The 15,637-nt window shown below is 33.2% G+C and overlaps 1 protein-coding gene across 4 annotated transcripts in view; it reads right to left on the bottom strand.

Moving 5' to 3' along the window:
- The window catches only part of Tet (Ten-Eleven Translocation (TET) family protein), a 141,001-nt gene that overhangs the window by 37,873 nt on the left and 87,491 nt on the right, over positions 1-15,637 (bottom strand). For 2 of the 4 annotated variants that reach the window (XM_068774725.1, XM_068774726.1), the window contains exon 2: positions 8,126-8,143. The exons of the other annotated variants lie outside the window; for them this stretch is intronic. The gene's annotated coding sequence lies outside the window, so the exon portion shown is untranslated. The remainder of the gene's footprint in view (positions 1-8,125; positions 8,144-15,637) is intronic. 4 annotated transcript variants of the gene reach the window in all.

Raw genomic sequence — 15,637 nt, 5'->3', positions numbered from 1 at the left:
AAAACAACAATAATATAATTGGTTTTGTCATTTTAGTATCTATTATGACAATGCAAAGTTTCTAAAAATTGTCACGATCGTCAATAGCGGGATACGATGTACGGAGTTGTATGACCATGCAATCGTTATAATTGTCGCATCGGAAGGGAATTGTGAAATAAAATGTTCTAAGCCACGGTTAACGAATTAATGAACAAACACTTTTTTTATATGTATTAGTTCTACATATCTGACATAGCCCAGTGGATTGGTAAGTTGCAGTACAAGGCGGGCCATAAGGTTCTGAGTGAAGACCTCGGTTCGGCAAGGGCAGAGTATAACGCTGAATCGAGGCATCCAACCAGTCCTAAATCGAGTCGAAATCTGTGGTGGAGGCAAATGACCATCGGTGGGCGCCCTAAAATTAAAATAATGATGATGACGATCTTTTTACTATTCACAGCACAACCGAACATCAGTTCAGTGTAATGAAACGGTTCATAATTTAAATAATCGATTAGCTTGCAATTTAGTTAGTTCTAACTATGGCGGCAAGATCCGTTTTTCAGCCCGCTCTGCTTTGCTTCAGTTAATGACTTTGGTCCAAAATGGTATAGAAATAAAAAAAAATCATCATCTTTTTTATTTCCATAGCATTATAAGTCTTAAATAATATTGTATACGTCTTGGAGGTGCTAAGAAAGTGGTCGTATAGTTGTTTTGGTTCGTCTCGGTTGAATTTAAAGTAAAGTTTTAGTTTTTTTTGGTCATTCTTATATTGTTAAAAAGCTGTTTTATTGTTGTTCTTGAATAGATGAATTGATCTTATTGGCTACTGTCGTAGACAGAGCCGGATTTACGAATTTGCTGCCCTATAGCATTTCGCTACCTCCATTCAGAATCATTCAGAAATGAATGTTTGATACAAAATAATAAAACGTATTAAAAATCTTCTCCTCGAAGTTTTTATTGTTATGATTGATGTATAAAACCGATTTATAATTGGCCTTTTATAAAAAAATTGCCTATGTAAATCCGGTCCAGGGTATACGTACAGTTTATAGATTTTTGTTTTAAGATACAGATCAGATTAACTTTTTAGTATGTATGGCCTTTGGGTCTCTTTACTCGGTTCATACCTAAGATGACTATGTAAGAAAAAAGCGAAGTTTCTTCTTGCTGCATTGGTGCATTTTAAATTAAAAGAAAAAACTTCCAATATGGAGACGCAGATCATACATAATGTAGACTAGAGTCTCAGATATTTCGATAAAGATTCGTCGATGCTCACTATTGCAAAGTAAATCGGTCAATGCTAATAATAATTTACATTACGTTATTTAATAATTAATTTTCTAGTACATTCTATTGTTATGTTATCGTCCGCTAACAATAGTAGCCATGTTTATTAAATAACATTTGGTTACACTGACAACTACTAATAATTCGCTTCGATATTTCTAAAACATCCTCCATTGATATCCAAACAATATGCGTCATTTGGAATAAGGTTTGCTACATAGATAAATATTAGGTATAACTTGTTAATACATTTGTCTTTTAAACTCATTAACTGCCATTACAAGGTGATATGCCATAATCGACACACATAGCAGGTGGTTTGGCAATGGCAATGTCACTACGATACGCAGAAGACGCCGCTACCTCTGGAAACTTTTTACTACATTTAGTAATCTTAATTTTTGTATACTTGATTCTATTATTGCCTTTATTCTAATTTATAGAATTATAATTAAAACTACTTTGATCTCAAATTAGATACAGGATGATATGGTCATTAAAAAAATTATTTTTCGACACTGTAAATTAGTACGATTTTGAAATGACGATTCCGTAATATTACACAGGTTGATTAGTAATAGGTGTAAAAGTTTGAAAAGGGTGAATATATGGCATATTTGCAATTAATTAACGTACGGTATATCTTGTATAAAAAAAAAGATTTCAGAAATAATAAGGTAATGATGAATGTACGAAAAAGCTTTTTTAAAATCTGCTTTTACTACATATTAAAGTTAATTATTGCAGATTTTGTACTGCCAGCAAAAATATATATTTAAGACTGATCACTTACTACAGGATGATTGTAAATGGTTTCATTTAACAATTTAGAAAGCTTTTATATATACATGCTAGTGATTAAAATAAACAAAAATATTTCTCTTTGATTATAATATTAATATTCACACTTAAATACAAAATTATATTGTTAATATTAATATGTGAATGGCACTTAACTGTATGAGGTAGTAATAAATTAAAATTTCAATCCACTAATTGAAACAAATTGACAATAATTGATCCAATTTCATATCCCCATGGTCATATCGTCGTCCTCATTTACACGATTATTAAAATTGTAGTTTAAAAATCATTTCGCTTTTGAGATAAACACAATCTATATATAATATTTGGTTTACGCAAAAGATTAATATTTTATCTCTGCAGCAAACTGATAAGGTAAATATATCACGTATATACGCAATTAGTGAACGTGTGAAAATATAGATGAGTTTTAAATCACAGACTTACAAAATTATTGGTATAGGTTATTTTTAATGATCAATAATTAATATATTCTTTCACTTATATTTCATCATCTTCATCACCGTGTCTGCCGATAGACGCTCGGTGCTAGGTATGGGGTTGCCTCAAAGATAGCCACGATGACACCAGTCTTGCCCGAATCTAGCCACTTCCCCCGAACTTAAATATGTCTTTAGTCTACCTGGAGGGCCTACCCACACCGCAGCTCTCTGATCTTTAATAAAACCGTTTAATAATATCAAGTTTTAAGTTTTGTTATATTTTATCAAGAACATGTAATACTATTTTTAGTTGGTTTCAAATATGTTATAGACAATTGAGCGGTATACATGTTTATAGTCGAGTTAAATTTATCAAGATATTCAAAGTATGTAAATGAAGGAAATTTGTGTTAAATATTGCATAATGGGTATATGTTCTCGCAGCAAGGGTAAGCATTGAAGAAAATTATACATTTTTTAAAAAAATTTGCTTATAACATTTTCATATGAATTTAATATGGTTGGGTAACTGGTGACCGCCTTGTTTAGAAAGGGACGTGTAGATAAAGAGGGATAGTGCGTGACGTCATCTGCGCCAGCGCAGAGTATGGCAACGCCGCGTTAAATGTTTTGTAAATAGAAGTCGATTGTTGTGCCAGGGTTGCAAGAATAACCGAAAATATTGTGAGAGGAGGTCATTTGCATATCATTTTATAAGATAATATAAAGTAGTTTAATATTACGATTTTTATATATCGTTTACTCTGTTCTGATGTGACCAATAAAATATTTAAAAAAAGTGGTATGTTAGTATTTAGGGATGGAAGTAATTTAAAGTTCGAATATAATATAAGCTTATTATCTGGTAAAATTATTTTGAAACTTATATAAAAATCGAGAAATAAAGTATTCGAGTTAAATTTTAATCTTAAAGTCAAAATAATTATAATTTATTTAACTGACGCGATGTGTATGTTTTCAATTAACCTTAAAAATATGCCTTGACAACCCTTTAGAGCGCATGCGATAGCTCTATGCGTATGATAGAGAAAGAAATGGTGTCAAAAACACAACAATATTGGACTTTACGTAGTTGAATTATGGAATAGTGAGTAATATGTACAGTTATGAGCCGTTCTTGTACAACCGAAGCCCGTTTTACACGGTTTTTATCAGATTTTGTTTTGGTTAGTGAGCCGAGATGCTTTATTAATTATTACGAATAACTTTCAACGAGAATAAGAAATAAAAATGAGCTTTGGAAAGTTTAAATGTCGAGTTTTCGTTACGCTGTCAAATTTTAAAATAGTTCTAGTAACTTTCACAAGACTTGCATAAGCAAAGTTATAACCCTAATACCAATGGTAACAGAAGAACATTTCGTTAAATGCTTTTTTAGTAAATTTCTAACGTGTTACATAATGCTAGAGGTCGCTGCTAACCGGTCTTATTGAAAATAAATAGTGGAGACCTATGTCTTGCAGTAGACATCAACATTACCAAACAAAAAATGAACTTCTAGTTCATATTTCTTTTGTTTCTGTAATGTGAGATGTAGTCAAGATTTGCATTAGTGTTCCCGACATTTCTACGACATAAAAATAAATACATATACGAGTATATTCCATTACGATTTGAAGGTAGGAATGGGGATCTGAGATATATGTCAACAGTTGGAACTGAAAGATTATCGAGTGGCGACCACGAACCGGAAGGCATCTTCGACTAAAGGGCGACGTAGCCAGGGACGTGGATGGTCACTGGATACAGGCAGCGCAGGATCAGTCATCTTGGCTATCTGACGGAGGATGACGGAGGCATATGCCTTGTAGTGGGCGTTTATCAGCTCACATGATGATGGTGATTTTATTAGTAAAGTAAGTTAAGTACCAAACTACATAATATAACAGATTTATAGTTTCTTTTTCTACATTCAAATCTGGATAAAGGTACTCTGATCTTCAAAATGGCATCTAGGCGTACGGTCGCCATTGTATTCCTTCTCGATTGGCTAAATATTGCTTATAGTGTTACATATATTTAAAATTCTAAAAAGATTTTTTGATTTTTATTTTCACGTCATCCTATTGTGGTATAACATAATTTATGTATCCAGATGCAAGAAGTACTACTATGAAATTTTAAATATCAACAATTTACTGTATTATTTGAGAAATTTCTTATGTATCTAATATATCTATATATAGGATGATTGGATATAAATGTAAAAGATTTAAAAGGCTGAATGTATTGCTAACTAGCTGCCAATTGAAGTAAGGAACACCCTAGCGAAAAACTATTGTTTTTGGAGTAAGAATTGACGTAATGACAATAAAGTAAGAAAAATAATTTTCACAATTCGGATTACTATGTATTTAAATTAATTATTATTTTATTATCTATTCCTGCTTGTACTGCCAGGAGTGATTGAAATCAAAAGAAAGAAAACTAATTATGTAAAATACTTTAGAATGGTCAAAGGATGATCGAAAATAAGAATAAAAGCTTTTTGCTAACAAAAGGGTTAAACATTCATTCGTTTAAAGTTTTTATACTTATTACCAATCACCCTGTACATGATGTTAGTAGGAAAATTAAATATATCACTATAATGGAAATCCCCAGAGAGTGCTTGATAACATCGATACATTAGATACGTCTGTGACGTCCATCAAAATGCACATTGTTTTATTATCTGTACCCTAAAAGCTCAACACTATCCGTGTCTACGCACCGCATTTATCGACGCCTATATCACGGAACTCGCACTGAAATTAATTAAATTCCGTCATTGCTTTAATAAGTTCGTCATTATGACTGTTTATGTTGGCGAGTGCCGGCGAAATTTTAATAAATAAACCGAAAGGCGGTACGGGGCGGCATCGAAATACAGTCGGGGTCGACGACCCATCGACCGCCCTCCCACCCTTTTGCCTCCATAGTCCCCCATTTCCCCCCCACGGCACTGCTCCCTCGTATCGAACCTTCGCGGATGTGATGTGTCTTATACATCGTAAAATACACGAGTTGATAGAAATATTAAAAAAGGCCGCTATAAGGTCAAAGACGTTCGTGCAAATATAAAAACGAAGAGAAGAGAAATTACGACTCAAATACAAATACAGTACTACAAATAAAAAATTGTAGAATTTTCAATTTGTAATCACTTTTACTTTTCGAATCATGACAACCATTTTATCTAAGCTAAAACTTTTAATAATTAATTTAAAACGCGATAGTTATGGAAAACATTTTCGAAAATATGAGTGTAATTTTTTTCACTCGTGCCATATACAGAGTGAAACGCGACTTACAATCATATATGTCTTTTATTGAAAACGTAGGCGCGCAGTTGGGCGACCGAACTTAAAGCAGAACCTTAAAGTTCGGTCCCCAACAGCGCGCTTGGAGTGGATACATCCTCCGACAAGGGTGACAGACGGTCTTGTTAGTGTCGTAAGACGGTGAATCCGGACCGCTTCCAACCGATCCTATTGGAAGTCTATGGAGGCCTATGTTCAGCAATGGGTATCCTATGATTGAAATGATGACGATGAAAGAAAATGTCAAGAGGATTTCGGTATGATCTTACATAATAGTGGCACAGTATCACTAAGGGGTCAAAGTGGGTTCAACAGCGCTTCTATGACCATATGCCCGTACCATATTTTTTATATGGCCCCTGTTATTAAGGATCTCTCGTAACCCTATTTAATTTTTGGGGATAGTACTTTGTCTTTTTACCATGTTATTCATATCTATTTTCGTCCTCTTCTATCAATCTTCATATTATTCATTCATTTTCCATCATAGATCACAAAATCTTATCACCCCGCACTTATGATGTTCAAAGAATTGACGACTCAAAAGTGCATGTTAATGCCACTTGAATTGGGATATTTTGAATTTGAAAATATGAATATGGATTTTAATTTGATCAATTTATTAAAGTAAAAGTTATATTACGGAATTGTTTTTGATTTTTTCTCTCAGTCTCTCAAGCTTTTTCTTTAGCTCTTTGACTGCCTCAGTAACAGATTCGATACAAGATTGAAGCTGTGCTTGGCTCGTCTTATTTACTGTAAGGCACTTTTTTAATTAAGTAGCCCATGTATGTATATGTTATACCAAAACAATGTTGTACTGGGTTATTAATACGAGTCCAAGTTACTATACTATCTTACTGTGAGTATATGAATTGAATTAAATTAGAGAAAAAAAGAGCGAATTGGTTATTTAATTTTTTCAAACACTTGTGCGACTTCGCCGGTTAGTTCGTTAGTTAGTCACTTATCCAGCGTTCAAATCTTGTTAGTTAATTTTGACCCAATTCCATGCTACCTTCAATTGAAACTTTTCGTAACCTTTTAGTATACATATGTTATATTTTATGGTTTATGCTTTTCGTTTAATGACACTTTTTCAATGTTCCTTCATACGACTATTTTAAAAAGTTAATTGTAATAAATAATAGTGATTTATTTCTATGTATATATATAGCTGGCATCTATACTAAGTTCAAAATGGCGCTTCAAACAAATTTTATATTTAACATGCATATATCGAAATATGTTGCAAAAGTTGTAAAGGAATTTGACAAACAGTGAAATTGCTATAAAGTTAAAGTGCAATAGGATAGAATAGACCGTAGCAGTTATAAAATAAAGGAGAGTTCGTCCAAAAATTAAACTCCGGAGCCCTGCTTCAACACAATATACTTGTTAAAATATGAAACGTTTGTAGCATGTTAATGAATAATAAATACAATGAATTATTAATTTATTTAAATTCAATTGTATCTGATCGCGACCGAAGTAACTGTTTAATCAATACATTACTTTATAATACAAACAAAAAACGTTGTAATGAAAATCACATTGTTGCCTTATAATATATCGATTTTTAATCTTTCAATCTATTTCAATTCAATTAAAATATTATTATTAGCATTCAGAATAAGCTCAACAAATTGTTTTACTATTATTCATGTTTCTTTATTATTCAGGAATAAAATTAAAATCTGATTTTTTGTCGCTTTATGCAATGTATACCTTTGTATACATATCATAAAGTATACATAGTCGAAAAAAAATTACAAAGTTATAATGTGAAGACTCTAGTCATTGTCATTTTAACACATAGCCGTTATAGCGTGAGAAAGAAATAGCATTTAACATAGGTATGTGTTGAAAAAGGTTTTATTGCCTGATATATCAATTATTATTTAATTTGTGAAAAAAAAAACTTTTTAAATTAATATAAATTATGTTTTAAAAATAGTACGTAAACAGATGTTAGCTATTTAGCTTCGCTTGAAGATACAATCTAAAAATGCTATTGAATTGAATTGCTATATCTACGTATTCTAAATAAAGCTAAGTTATAGTAACAAGCGAAATTAAAAAAAAAGATTATTGTACGTGCTTTTAGTGCGTTATAAGGGAAGTAACCAGAGAGCGATTAATTAAACTTTTTAACTCATTAATATCAGACGATCTCATCCGTGACCTCCCTTTCGTTGTAGTGCTAGAAATGTGCAAACGAAACGGAAAATAAATATGCTTTGTTAGACAGGGTTAGCGCATAACAATATTTACCTTGATGTCTTGCAAGACCTGTAAACAATTAGAAATATATTAGTGTTTTTGTACAGTAACAATACAATGGGAGTCGTTTCACACGGATAACCTCGGCTTTACAATCTAATGTAATAGGGTAATGTTTAAGGGTATATCTATGTTTACATTTCATGGCCATTTACTTCAAACAATTATTAAAACTTATCATTGATCTATCGCGATCGGGTAAATGTTCACCATTGAATCTTAAAGAAACCATCAAACCCTAAGTTATGATAATAAATTTGTCTATCATCTATGGGACTTGTGATCGAAGGTCACGGCTTCAATCCTTGGGATACAACCTTATACAATTATGTAGGATTGCCACTGTTCATAAAAAAGTTTCCAGAGGATGGATAACAGCGTCTTCTCGGTACCAGAATACCATGCTGCGATCGCCAACCCGTCTACCAAACATGGCGATTATGATATATGGTAGCCTTAAAGATATCTATGGGAGGTTGAAACGATAAGATGGATAAATATATGCGAATACATACACACAAATTTTAGTTATCTTAGACATATCATAGACAACGGATTTAAAATAAGACAGGACCAAATATATAATTAAAACGTTATTTCTTTCAAAATATATCAGTATGTTTAATTTAAAAACAGAATATGTTATTTTCAAGGTGTTTTATTGATCACTTGATTTCAGGTCATTATCACCATGTTAGGAGTAAGACTCGAAGCTGCATATAGGTAAAAATAAAATAAATATTGTATTATTGATTATTCAAATGGATAATACTTATGTTCAAGAAGGCTGAAGTTTCTTGGCTAAATATTCAAGTACTAAAAAGCTGGATATTGCAGATTAAGATAATAAATATTTATTATAAATCAGATAGTAATATTAAATATAGAACGAACAAAGATCATTTGGCAAGATATTGGCCGGCTTTAGCCTGTTAAAAATTCAAACGGCGATTGCCTAATAAAAAACTTATTTCCTGTGCAATAAAGTTACAATTACGATGCAACGGTTGTAACCCGGTTACGCTTGACATTTAGAATTGGTTTCGTACGGAGCATATGCAAAGTGAAAATATCTAAAGTTCAAAAGAATAACAAATAGATCGATGGCACGGTTGAGAATGACGTCTTTTATCACAGCGTCGCAGAGCTTAACCTAGTTTTTTTTTCTCTGTGTTTATTTTTTTTTTTTCAATAACAAATACGGCCCTAAAACCTCCATGTTCTTTTTAAAAATTCTATTGTAGAAAAATTCCACAATAACGAGCAATTCTAATCATGAACGTCTCATTCATAATGACTTTTATTTTAATGTAATGTTTTATGATACAATGTAATAGATATTAAAACGTACAAGAAGAATATGTTTAGAATATTGACAACAATGGTTCTCTTGTAATACTTGAAAAATTGCTAATGACCTGACATTTATGTTAAATTCTTTAACAATTGTAAAGAAAACATTTATTTAAGCATGTTAAGTACACAGTTGTATGTGATTTTGTATTAACTCAATTTTAATGACTTTGTTCATACGTTGTCTCCTTGAAACCCTCTGTAAGGTATAGGCCTCGACTTGAAAAATATACGGAAGGATATACCATAATCGGACCCTTCTGCCCATCCTTTGAAAACTTGTTATTAGGCAGTGGCAATCCTAGGTAATTAATAAAAAAAGTGCGAATTATTTTATTTCCGGGAATCGAATCCGCGACCTACGATCGCAAACCTCAGTCCTTCATCGCTGAGCTACAACTGCTCAATTCTATTTTTGTTCATTAAAAAGTTATTTACACGCTGTCTATGTTTTTGGCAGGTAGTATCTCCGTCAGTTTATTTTTGATTTGGGTACCATAATTTCATACGTAAACATTGTTTATTTTTATTTATACATACGTAGTTAACAAATTTAATAAATTTTCGTATATTGTCTAAACTAAATATTCGTTAACCGTTATAAAATATTAATTAAATCATTATCAAGGAAGTTTATTACTCAGTAATAACTTGGTGTCATTTGTATACGCTGGGTGTTAGTGGTGCTATGATTATGTACTATTTCGTATATATCTTAAATATGTCAGGGTTGCTCGGTAATGTTCCATAAGGTTTAATGAAAATCTATAAATTCGATGTAACATAATTTTTAATATAAAAACATATACATAGATATTTTAATGATATCAAATTTATATAAATTCATCTGATAATACAGATGGCTGTCCTTACGTCTACCGTCTAAACTCATCTCAATGTCTAAACAGAATGCGTTCGTTTAAAAGTTCATCATTTGTCGGCATTTCATCCCTGGGGTCCAAACATTGTTTTGAAACTAATTTATTCGCGCTTCTCTTTAAACCAGGTCGGATAATAAGACCACTTCAGGCCACTGTTACGCCGTATAATTAACGGACTTATAATTAACAACCAAGCGTGAATATATTCATAACGTTAATATTAACTTAAGAAGTCTTTGATAAATAAGTTATTTTTAATAAAATAAAGTAAACTGTAACAATATATAGTTAACTTATGAAATATTCGCATGTTGTCTAAAATAAAAGTAAATTATCATAAATATATGACAGCGTGACATAAGGATAGTCAATTGACTTTCAGTAAACATTTTATTCAATTACAATGTAGATTAAAATATTTTTACAATTACTATAAATAAGAAAATAATAAGAATTTTTCGCAATTGCATTAATTGCAATTTAAGAGATACAACATTTTAAGTAATTAATTAATCACATTGTGATTAATTAAAACCTCGCTGCACGGAAAGTCAATTAACTATCCGTACGTCGCGTCAAAATATATTATCCGAGTAAAAAAGTGTTTAATTGACATTAAGCAGGAATTAAAGGATGGCTGCTCTTCCGAGTGTGCTCTTTTTAAACTATTTACTTATATTTATTACACAGATTATGAACGTGATATTGAGAATATATATTTATTTACTTATTCGCTTATGTTATTTTTCAAAAACAAAATGCGTAGATCATTTGTTTCCAAATAATTACATTTTTGAATTTGAAGTTGTGAGGGTTGCAACCGTCCCCTGATCTTAGAAGAAACATTAATGAACTCAGACCGGAAGCAATTTAAGAAAAATAGTCAAGTCATAGCTAAAATCGAAGTTTGTGTAAGGGAGTGTTCAATGACCTCTCAATATGGTAAACCAAATAAACCAACGATCAAAACCGAGGTTCGCAATGGAGCTTGAACTTAGTACAATATAAAGGTATGAGAAAAGCATCTTCAGCGGCTGTGAAACTATAAATGCCATCTAAAATCAAACAGTAAGTTCAACGGTTATATGACTGCCAAATATCACGAACCAGATCGTCTATAGCAGTACCAGAAACATTAAAAGGTCAAAAGTCACTGTTTATTCATGGGAGATAAATAAAAGAGTGTGTTACATAAATAGACTGAGTTGATTCTTGTGCAGACACTATCTTTGCGTTTTGGGTTATTGGAAGAGCAATAATGTCCTTGTCGGGTATAAGTTTCAGGTGCAAGATAAAATATTTTATAAGAGAACACATAAAAAATTTTAAATAATCTTTCATTCTGATAAAATTATATTGGAATTTACTTTCTTTACAAGTTTCCCTAGTAACTGTTATGCTCTGGAAAATAAAACATCAAATGCAAGTGTTCCAGTTGACGAAGCCACAGTTTATCGTACTTGTCGACATCCGGATAAGTGTAGAGATAAAAACCGGATAAAGTGCCGGTGTTGGCGAAAGAGCGTGTCGTAGGTCGTGAAAAGTGAGAAGACGGGATTATCTCTGTCGCAATTCGTTGCTACACTTTAAAAGAATAAGTTTTTTGTTTAATTCTTCAAGTGAAAAAATTTTTGTTCGTTCTCTACTACTATAATAAAAGTGTGAATATGTACAAGCTGCAAATTTTTAATAAAAATATAGAAAATAAAGTAAATTTCATCAGTACGTATTTTAGAAAATCGTTTTAAATTTCACTCTGCTCATAAATTGAGTTGCGGATTTAAAAATGAAATATTTAATTTTAGATTTTCCAAATTTGATTTTTTTTGTTTACAAACATAGCAGTATATGCCTTATCTATTTAGAATTGAGTATAATAAGTACGCCTGTATAAGAATTATCAGTTTTGAACATGTATAAGACATTTTAAAAGATTTTCATATACCTTTTAATTAACAAAGTGGATTTAAATTAAAATCGATTGATTAACACATTTATATAACTGACCGTTTACACTTTCGCTGTCTGTGATGTCAGTTAAACACCGATCGGAGGGCGGGAGTGACGAGAGGCTCCCGAGACCTCGAGGGTCATCGTCCGCGGCTGGGTTAAGTGACCCGGCCTTTGCCGACAAGTAAGAAATTTTATCCGGCCCGAGCGTAACCGCTTGTTACGTGTAAGGTAGGTCAGTTACGGTCACAAACAACTAAATAGATAATAGTTTAACTGTATATCATTAGTCCTTCAGAAAAAATAATTTAATTTTTAGATTTTATTCAAATATTTCATTTTTATTTATTTATTCACTTGTAGTATCATTCAGATCTCTGAAGGAATCGCTTATTGTAAAAAAATCTCAAACTCGCAAATATCATGAAGGGCGAGAAATATTAGGGGGACCGGAAAGTAATGTCGTATCAGTCGACGTATTTTACAGAAAAACCGATTGATTTTACCGCTCCGGCATTGATACTACTATATAACAAAAGGTTGTGTTTGTGTTATTGACGTCCCCCACTTCTGGGCCTCGTATGACCTATCGGTCGTGTTATATATATAATCTGTATATAACAGGTAAGTAGACGAGAGCAAGAGGAAAAACTTGTTAATAAAGTCTTAGTCGATCGTATTTATAAAACACTGAAAATGACCAGTAACATGCGAGTACGAAAATATATTCGTTGTTGTTTGCCCTGTAAGCGAAGCGTATATACGTAAACGGGCTTCCAAATTCAAAAGCGGAATCATAAAGCGATTAGGCTTGTCACGTACAGGCAGGCGAGGCGTGTGACAAGCGAGACTTTGCTATAAAGGTTCTGTACGTCGATAAAACACGTGTCGCGCTGAACCGGTCGGGACCGAGTACCCGGGTGCCCGGGCGCCGTCACCACTATCGCCCCGTTTATCAGGGTTAAGTGTAATCGCGTGAACAAATCGCAACATGGATGTAAAGTTTACAGAAGTGACATTCAACATTTTTATTTTCTTTTAGACTTTCACTGTTATCCAAGTGGCAGATTCCGTGGATTCCAGGTAGCAGAGCGCAGAAGACGCCTAGATTTTTAACTCTTCTACTAATTATGTCGTAACTCTGGCAAAGTTCTTTTTAATTTAATTTATCGGTTTACACCTTTTTTCTTTAATTTTTTTAATACAATAATATTTTAATTTCAATTTGATTTGTAGTTTAAATAAAATGTCAATCTGAATACTAATTTGGAAAAAAATATTTGAACTTAAAAAGTAATGAAACACTTTAAAAAAAGTAAGTAAATATAGCGACAACATCCAGTCGCTGTATATCCGTGTCGCGCCGTCTGCAGCGCGTCTACGCCGATTCCCCGTGGCCGGATATATTTCACTCGGATTTGGCCCGGGATGCCGCTTCTTTGAAAGCACGTGCGCTTCCGGCTAAAGGGCAAGTTCACGCACTAGTATTTCGCTCTCCATGTTTAGTGTTTACAGTGACGATATAAAATACTTGGGTATAAAATTGTTTTTTATTTTTTTAGTCGATTGGGGGATGTGATCGATTACAACGGGCTTTATTATAAAGCTCAAGGTTTCTTAGAGAGAAACGAAGAAGACTATGCTCGAAGCTTGGCTGCAAGATCACATCAGAAATGAGAACTGCATAAGAACCAAGACCACTGACGTAGCTCGAAGAATTGCTCGTCTATGGGCACAACGCTCGTGTCTCTGTTGGCTGTTGGGATCGAAATGTGCAAGAGTTGCGACCACGCGCCAATAGACGTGACGGGGGTCCCTCCACTAGGTGGTCCAAGAACATATTAAGGTCTAAGGGTAAGGGTAGGGATCTTTGAGGGAGGCCTACACCCTGCATTGGATATAAAACTAACATTGTCCAACTTTATTAAATTTGAGACTGTCAAAAACTAAAGCATTCTAGAAACCAAGCGCATTTAAACGTATTTTTATAACGATATAAAATGGCTTATCTCGCAATCCGTACAAATAAACGTCGGCGACAGACCGGCTTGAGTAAGGTCTCGTGATACTTTGTCACCCACGTCGAGAGCGATTTGCTACCGCAACGACTTGGTAGAATCCCGCCGCGGTCAATAGGGTAACCAATAATAGTCCACGTTTTGGGATAACCATAAAATTTAAACAAAATATTTAGTTTTATTCATATGATTATTATCTTATTGTAATAGTTAAAATCCCTCTATCTTGCTTTTTAGTATAAGCATAAATATCTACGATCTTTAGTTCTCGTTGTTATTTAATTGAGTATTCTTGTAAAATTGAGAGTGAAAATCCTACTGTAATGTAACACAGTACTAAATAGCACAAGAGGTAATGTTTATTTTATGTACGCCTAAATATTATCATTATATCAGCCGATAGATGCCCATTGTAAGGCATTAGCTTTTCCCAAAGATCGTCAAGATAACCGTTCTTCCTTTGGCTGCATACAGCCATTTCCCGCGAAATTGACTAAATATTCGGTGCACCTAGTAAACAATGTTCAATGAAAAATAAAGTTATTATTGAGAGCTTTCAATTTCATTGGTTATTTTGTAATTTTAGTAAACAGCAGTGAGGCTTTTATTGAAAAGTCCGGGAAAATAAGAAATCATGGTGGTAGTAGTGTAGCGCCCCAAGTTCAAGGCTAACAGGAGTGCGGAATCTTACGCCGCGGTCCCGGGGGCTCGGGAAATGTGAGCCGCCCGTGAATAGACTGATTTCGGTTTGTTTGTAAACAAACGTCGGGTCCGGCGTTTGATGTCTGCGGAGCGAAGGTCGATGACCTCTCGTGAAATACTAGTTAACAGCGAAAAGTGATCTCTATTAGACAAAAAAATATATATATTTACAGAGTTTGTATTTCAGATCTTTTAAATCTACTTCTTTACTAAAGGCAAGCACGACTTCGTCCTCTCCTTTCGTTGACTGATCGGTATCTTATATATTTATTGAATAAATAAACAAAAATTAAATTGCTGGGGCGGTCATAATTTCGATTTCAAAAGCAGTACAACAATTTGAAGCGGACGAACGGGGTACATAGGACTCATGACAGATGGCTGCTGGGACCTTAAGATTCTGGTGGGGAGACGAAGGCTCGGCAAACGCAGTATATCCACTCACATAAAGAAATCTTTTTAAGGTCGCTGGTAAACGCTTGATACAGGCCGCATTCAATCACTCCTACAAGAAATCTCATCACATACTAGCAGCGAGCGTCTTCCGATCAGTGTTGACAGTTATTTTTATGAAAACTGTAAGTGTTATTCTTATATGT

Source organism: Battus philenor, unplaced genomic scaffold (genome assembly GCF_028537555.1).
Source record: "Battus philenor isolate CCGP_79_NKW_IND1 unplaced genomic scaffold, ilBatPhil1.0.hap1 SCAF_7, whole genome shotgun sequence".
In the NCBI taxonomy this organism is placed as follows: domain Eukaryota; kingdom Metazoa; phylum Arthropoda; class Insecta; order Lepidoptera; family Papilionidae; genus Battus; species Battus philenor.
The sequence above is the reverse complement of the archived record's forward strand: the minus strand, read 5'-3'. Positions and strand labels throughout refer to the sequence as shown.